Here is a 6,683-nt window from a genome sequence, read left to right on the forward strand (position 1 = left end):
ATTGTGTAAATGTACCATAGTTTCTTAATCCAGTTGTCTACCGATGGGCATTTTGGTTGTTTCCAAGTCTTGGCTGTTGTGAATAGCGCTGCAATGAACATAGGGGTGCATATGTTTTTTTCGAATTAATGTCTTGGGTTTTTCTGGATAAATACCTAGGAGTAGAATTGCATGGTAGGTGTTTCCATTTGTTTGTATCTTCTTTTATTTCTTTCTTGTGTCTTATAATTTTCTGAGTACAGGTCTTTTACTTCTTTGGTTAATTTTATTCCTAAGTATTTTATAGTTCTTGAAGCAATTGTAAATGGAACTGGTTTCTTAATTTCTCCTTCCATAGTTTATTATTGGTAAATACAATGCAAATGATTTCTGAATATTGATTTTGTATCCTGCTACCCTACTGAATTCGTCTATCAGTTCTAATAGTTTTTTGTTGTTGTTGTTTTAAATTTTTATTGGGAAATTGAGGGAGGGGAACAGCGTTGGAGAATTGGGGAAGGGGAACAGATAAGTTGCTGTCCTTTTGTTCTTCAGTTTAGTTGTGGAGGACATTGCTTCAACTAGCCCATGTTGGTATTGTGATCATTGCACTCTTCCCGGGTGAGGCAGATCGGTTGCTGGCCACTGGACGGCTGCTCATGGCGGCTCTTGGCAGCTCATGCTGGCTGCTGGCCACTCATGCCAGCTGCCAGCCACTCATGGTAGCTTATGGCCGCCCACTGCAGCTTCATTGTAGCCTATGCCGTCGCTGGCGACTCACAGCAGCCCAGCTCCAGGGCGAGCTGTTGTTCACCATCTTAGCTGTAGAGGGCACAGCGTCACTGGCCCTAATGTGGGATCCAAACCGGGGCTCTGCTGCTCAGAGCTCGCGCTCCCAAGCCAACTCAACCAATGTGCCACTTGGCTGGCCCCCAATAGTTTTTAATGGAGTCTTTGGGGTTCTCTCTATATAGTATGTCATCTGCATATAATGACAATTTTACTTCCTCCTTACTGATTTGGATGCCTTTTATTTTTTTTCCTTGTCTGATTGCTGTGGTTAGAACTTCCAGAACAATGTTGAATAAAAGTGGAGAAAGTGGACAGCCTTGTCTTGTTCCTGATCTTAAGGGGAATGGTTTTAGCTTTTCCCCATTGAGTATGATGTTAGCTGTGGGTTTATCATATATGGCCTTTATTATATTGAGATATGTTCCCTTTATTCCCACTTTGCTGAGATTTCAAGATCCTTAACTTACAAAAGCCTGATGTTAATAGATACCTTTACTCTCCTCTTTGATTATAAATAAAACTAGAACACTGTTACTCCATTTACCCTACTGCCAGCTAATATATTTTTGTTATTGTGCATTTTAGTTATATTTTTTTAAAGTTAACAAGATTATACTGTTTTATGTAGTTAATGAGTGTTTACACTCCTCCATTTCTTTGCTCTTTATTCCTTTCTATAGCTCTATCAAGGACTCTTCTGCCGGAAATATCTTTAGAATTTTTAATAGAACAGGTCTGTAAGGTATGTTTTGTTTGAAAATGTTTTGCCTTTATTATTAATGGATATTTTCACTGGGTTTAGAATTTTAGATTGGCAGTTATTTTCTTTCAGCCCATTGAAGATACTAGTTAACCCTTAGTTTCTATTGTTACTGCTAAGAAGTTAGTTGATATTCCAATTGTCATTGCTTTGAAGATAATCTCTTTTTTTCTGTAATTACTTTAAAGATTTTCTCTATGTCTTTATTTTTCTGTACTTTAATGTGTCTAGGTGTGATTTTTTTTTCTTTATCCTGATGCAATGTTATGTTGGGCTCCTGGACTGTGGATTTATATATTTAATTGGCTCTCAAAACTTTTTAGTCATATCTTTACATTTTGCTTCTGTTCCCTTCTTTCCTCTATTTCTTGGGTGCCAGTTATGCTTGTATTCCCTTTTTGAAGGGGATCTCTTCTATGTTTTCTTGAATGTAACATAGAGAACTCAAAAGGTGGGTAGTGTCTTCTAGCTTCCCTTCTAGTTCATTTAATTTTCTCTTCTGCTTTTTCTAATCTAATGTTAAGACTGTAATTTAAGATCTTAATTGCAGTTATTGTAATTTTTTGTTCTAAATTTTTTATTTATGTTCTTTTTCAAATCTGTTTTTTCTGTTTTTTAGTTTACAGTTCTCTGCCAGAAGTTTCTAGTTCTTATTTTTTTGGATGTTGTTAGCATAGTTATTTTATGATCTGTGCCTAATAATTACAATATAAGCAGTCTTTCTTTCTTGGTTTGTTTCTTTTGTGGGGATAATATGAGGCCTTTTTTTCTGACATTTCATTTGCTTCTGCCACGTGCTTGGAGCACTGTTAATTTGGGACCTTCTTGAGATGCTGGAATGACACAGAGGAGGGGAAGCCAGGTTTCAGTTCATAGGAGAGGTGGTTTACTTCTGGTTTGCCCTTGTCCTGAGAGTTGCAGACCTTTCAGGTAACAGTTTTAAATGGTGGGGTGGCTTTGATCTTTAGGACTCATTCTTAAAGTTGTTTCTTTGGATTTGGCAAAAGCCTTGAGGGAAAAAATGGGTTCTCATCTTCTCAATTTTTTTTTTGTCCTGGTAATTCCTCATTATCTTATTAGTTCTTTAATGCTTATAAGAAAAAAAATTAACGTATTTTATCTGACTTTCTCATTGTCTTTAGAGGCAGAATTACCTACTCTACCATTACTAAAAGGTAGACTGCTTATTTCATGAGATTTAATCTTACCTAGACATATTTATGTAAAACAACTTGTATCATATAGTTAGCTGAGCAATTTAGTCTAAGATAATATATGATAGTATGACTAGGTAAGATCCATTTTGTTTAGCATACTTATATATAACAGTAACTACCAATTATTTATACATTTCTGTGTGCCAGGCACTTGTACTAAATACTTTCTACATGTTGTCTGACTTAATTGAACCTATGAGGTGTTCTCTCTTTTACAAATGAAGAAATCAAGGCTCAAAGATGTTAATGAGTTTATCCAAGTCACACAGTTTAATAAATGGTCAAGTTGGTAGTCACTCAGGCCATCTGACTCTGAATTCTAAATCTCTATACTTTACTCTTTATAGTGCTACAAAGGCATATAACAAGAATACCTGATCTAGTCATGGGATCAGGAGAAATTTCCCTGAAGAAGGAAATTTGAGCTGAGATCTGAAGGTCAAGTATGACTTAACTAAGTAAAGAAGAGGTTAAGAGTACCCAGGCCTTGAACTGGGAGGGAGATGACACTTTGAAGATTTGAAAGAGGTCTGGTGTGGCTGTTAGGAAGACTGTCAGAATTTATGGCTTCCCGCTCTTTTGGGGGATTGTCTTATGCTGATATCTACCACCCTTTATATCTGACTTATATGGTGTGTTCATCCCACTTTAAAACTCTGGCTGACTCCTAATAGTGATGCAGTAGGAAGAACACAGCCCCACCTCTAAAGTAGTCTTGCTAAAAAATACTGAACCTGAATTTAGTAAGGCCTCTAGATGTAACCAGTTTATAAGAAATATAGGGGATGGAAAAATACTCATGTTAAATAATGAGAATATAATAAGCCAAATCGGAAATGTGGGTAATTCTGCAAGACAAATGGCCTATTTTCTTCAATAAATAAATGGCATGTTAAAAAAAGAGGGGTGGGAGTGGGACTGTTATAGATTAAAAGAAACTTAAGAGTGATATGTAGAAACTTTCTTTGAAAAAAAATCATAAAAAGACACTTTTAGGACATTTGGGGAAAATTGAACATGGACTAGATACTAAGTGATGGTAAGAAATTATTATTTTTATTGGGTATGATAATGCTATTGAGGTTATGTTTATAATAGTCTGTATTCGTTCAAGATATATACAAAAATATTCTCATAAGTGGATGAGGAATAAATGAAACAAGAATGCAAGAATATTGGTTATCATTGAAGCCGGATTGATGAATACATGAGTTCACTATATTCTTTCACTACTTTTATGTATTTCTGAAAATTTCTCTAATGAAAAGTTTAAAAAAAAGCCAGCTGAAAGATGGTAGCAGCTGAAGTTGACTGACATTTTCGAAAAGGATCTTTATTTAAAATAAGGGCCGGAGGAATGAACATAATGGGTGATTGAATTGTTGCAAGAGACCAAAGTTTAAAGGAAGAGAGGACTCTATGATGTGAAGCAGCAAAAATGGCAGAATTTGAGAATTTGTAACATGTTAATAGGTTTAGCTGAAAATAAATTATTGGTGGGTAGTAAATTGTTTAGTTGGATTTCACTGCCTGAAGTAGATATAGAAGGGCAGAAGAGTGCTTTGGAAGACATACTCAACTGGCAGCAACAAGGCCTATTTCTGATCAATCCTGAGAAGATCATTTCACCCCTTGGCCTCAGATGGTTATAGTACCTGATGTATTGGTACAACTCTCCCTGCACTCTTTGCTGTCAGATATAAACAGCTACAGATTATGGATTAAACAATTTCCAAGGTCCTCTCAAGTTCTAAAATTCCATGATGCTAATAAATGTGTGTAATTGTGTCTCTGGAAAGAAGGAATTATACCTATATATCTCAAACAATCCAAGGAAATTTTTCCTACAGAATGGCAGAGTCTTAGATAACAAGAGCAAGTGATGGTAGGGTAGACTGAATATAAGCTTTTATGTGTGCCAAACCTCTGTTACTAGCCTCTGATCTACTTAGAAATAAAGGCTGCCTAAGAAAGTGGCACTGTATTCACCCTGGGAGTTAGTCCAGTGAATTGTTAGACTGGCTTGTAACTTTGGGTCAGGTACATACAATTCTTTTAGTTTTTTGGGAAGCAGTTTTCAAAAAGATAACAGTTTATTTATTAGCTTCACATGCTTTTTCACATTAGTTAAAAAAATAGTTTTCTTTATGTGTGTGTATATATGTGTAAAACCCATGATATTTTATTTACAGAAGAGAACATTATAAGATAGAGTTTGTAATCATTCTTTATAGCAGCTTAAGAAGTTATAAAAGTTTTGACAGAAGAATGATTTCAATTGCCCAAGAGTAATGGGCTCTTTTAAATATAATTTTTTTTAACGTCTGTTGTCTTTTTTTTTTTAATTTAGGCAACTCAAAACTTTTTATTATCAATCTCTACTTCGATTCTACAAACGAAACTGTATCTCTAGCAGCCTCTAAAGCCCAGGAGTCCAGTAAATCATCAGACTCATGACTGAAAAAGAGGTAAACTTGAAATACTTGAAACCAGTATTTTATAAAGTATGTGCCAAAGAATACTACATCTACAAATGTGAAAAATCTTACTTAAAAGGATTTTTTGATTTAGTAAGATAATTTGGGGAAATGTTTTGTTAAATACTATTAAATGATTTTATTATTCTAAGACTTCACAATACTATCAGTCTGCCAAAGGGGCTTTATTATACAGCATTTCCCACTTAACACCAGTCTGATGAGCATTTCGTTAGACTGATGTTCTGCAGCACATACTTTGGAAAATGCCATTCTCAGCTCTTTTCAGAATTTGTAAACAGTTCCATTATTTTTTCTCTTAAAAGAGGTATCATGTTTAATTTGGAAAAACATGTTTACTTTGATCACTCAAAATTTGTGCTTATTGCTTACAAGGCATTTTGTTTTTATGAGTCATAATAGACATCTACTGAGATAGCCACACAGCTTTTGGCTCCTAAAATGGATATCAGCAATAATTTTAGTTTTGTGTCATTAATATTTTTGACCAGAAGACTTAAAGCATAAATAAGAGAAAAGTCTGTGGGAGGGAGGAGAAGTGTAGAAAAGATAAAGAAGGGGAAGAAAGTCAGCAGTCAAAAGGAAAGATTTATTTGGTACTCTGAGTCATAATGCTGTCAAAGAGTCGTCAAGGTAATTTGTTCCTTTTTTGTCTTGATAGATTTTTTAATGTCAGAGGGGCATTCGGATGTGAAGAGTAATACTTTTATTCATGCTTTGTCTAGATTATTAATCTTTAAGCTACTATGATATTTGCTTACACACTATACCAGTAACAAAAATGTATTTATTGTATAAATTATATTTTTCAAGCATTTAAACTTTGAAAATTCACTCAAATACCTTTTCACAAGTATACTATAATACCTTAAAAAGCAAGCAAAGCATCTCACACAGTGATTTCAAAATTGATCATTATACTTAACATTAAAGGCCCATTATAAAACTACTGTATTAATATCATGGATTTAATGTCTCATTTAAAAAAAATCTCTATTTCTATTCCTATCCATATTTTATGTTCTTATCACTTTTCCCTTCCCATTGTTATGTTTTTATTCCCTTGCTCTAGAGAGTTAGAGTTCCCCTGTCAGGTTTATGGTGTAAATAACATATTTAGAATCAGGGATACAAGACTTGAGAGTGTCTCTCAGAGTGATTCTACTTGAATCAGTTACCTAGATGGACAGACTCCTTTTTATAGTTAGACCATATCCATTATATGAGGAAGTATTTAAATTATTGGCTCCTACCAGTCAGATATGTTTTGGGGTTTTTTTGGTTACTCTATTATAAGTCATGTTAAAGTGACACTTGTTTCTAAGTGACTCACCTTTTCTTTACTATTCAGTTAATATAACCTAGTTTGCAGCTGGGTTTTTTTTTTTTTTTTTTTTTTTTAGTGGGGCCTGGTCTGGTTCAGTTAAATAAAAAAAA

The 6,683-nt window shown here is 34.4% G+C and overlaps 1 protein-coding gene across 8 annotated transcripts in view; it reads left to right on the top strand.

Annotated features, from left to right (window-relative positions):
• Nucleotides 1-6,683, top strand: part of CEP70 (centrosomal protein 70) — a 76,841-nt gene that overhangs the window by 11,193 nt on the left and 58,965 nt on the right. For 3 of the 8 annotated variants that reach the window (XM_019663894.1, XM_019663898.1, XM_019663896.1), the window contains exon 3: nt 5,099-5,216. The exons of 4 other annotated variants lie outside the window; for them this stretch is intronic. The gene's annotated coding sequence lies outside the window, so the exon portion shown is untranslated. Of the gene's footprint in view, nt 1-3,165; nt 3,187-5,098; nt 5,217-6,683 lie in introns of those variants that run through there. One more of the 8 variants, XM_019663899.1, reaches the window with a different exon arrangement.

This window comes from Hipposideros armiger, unplaced genomic scaffold (genome assembly GCF_001890085.2).
Source record: "Hipposideros armiger isolate ML-2016 unplaced genomic scaffold, ASM189008v1 scaffold_410, whole genome shotgun sequence".
In the NCBI taxonomy this organism is placed as follows: Eukaryota; Metazoa; Chordata; class Mammalia; order Chiroptera; family Hipposideridae; genus Hipposideros; species Hipposideros armiger.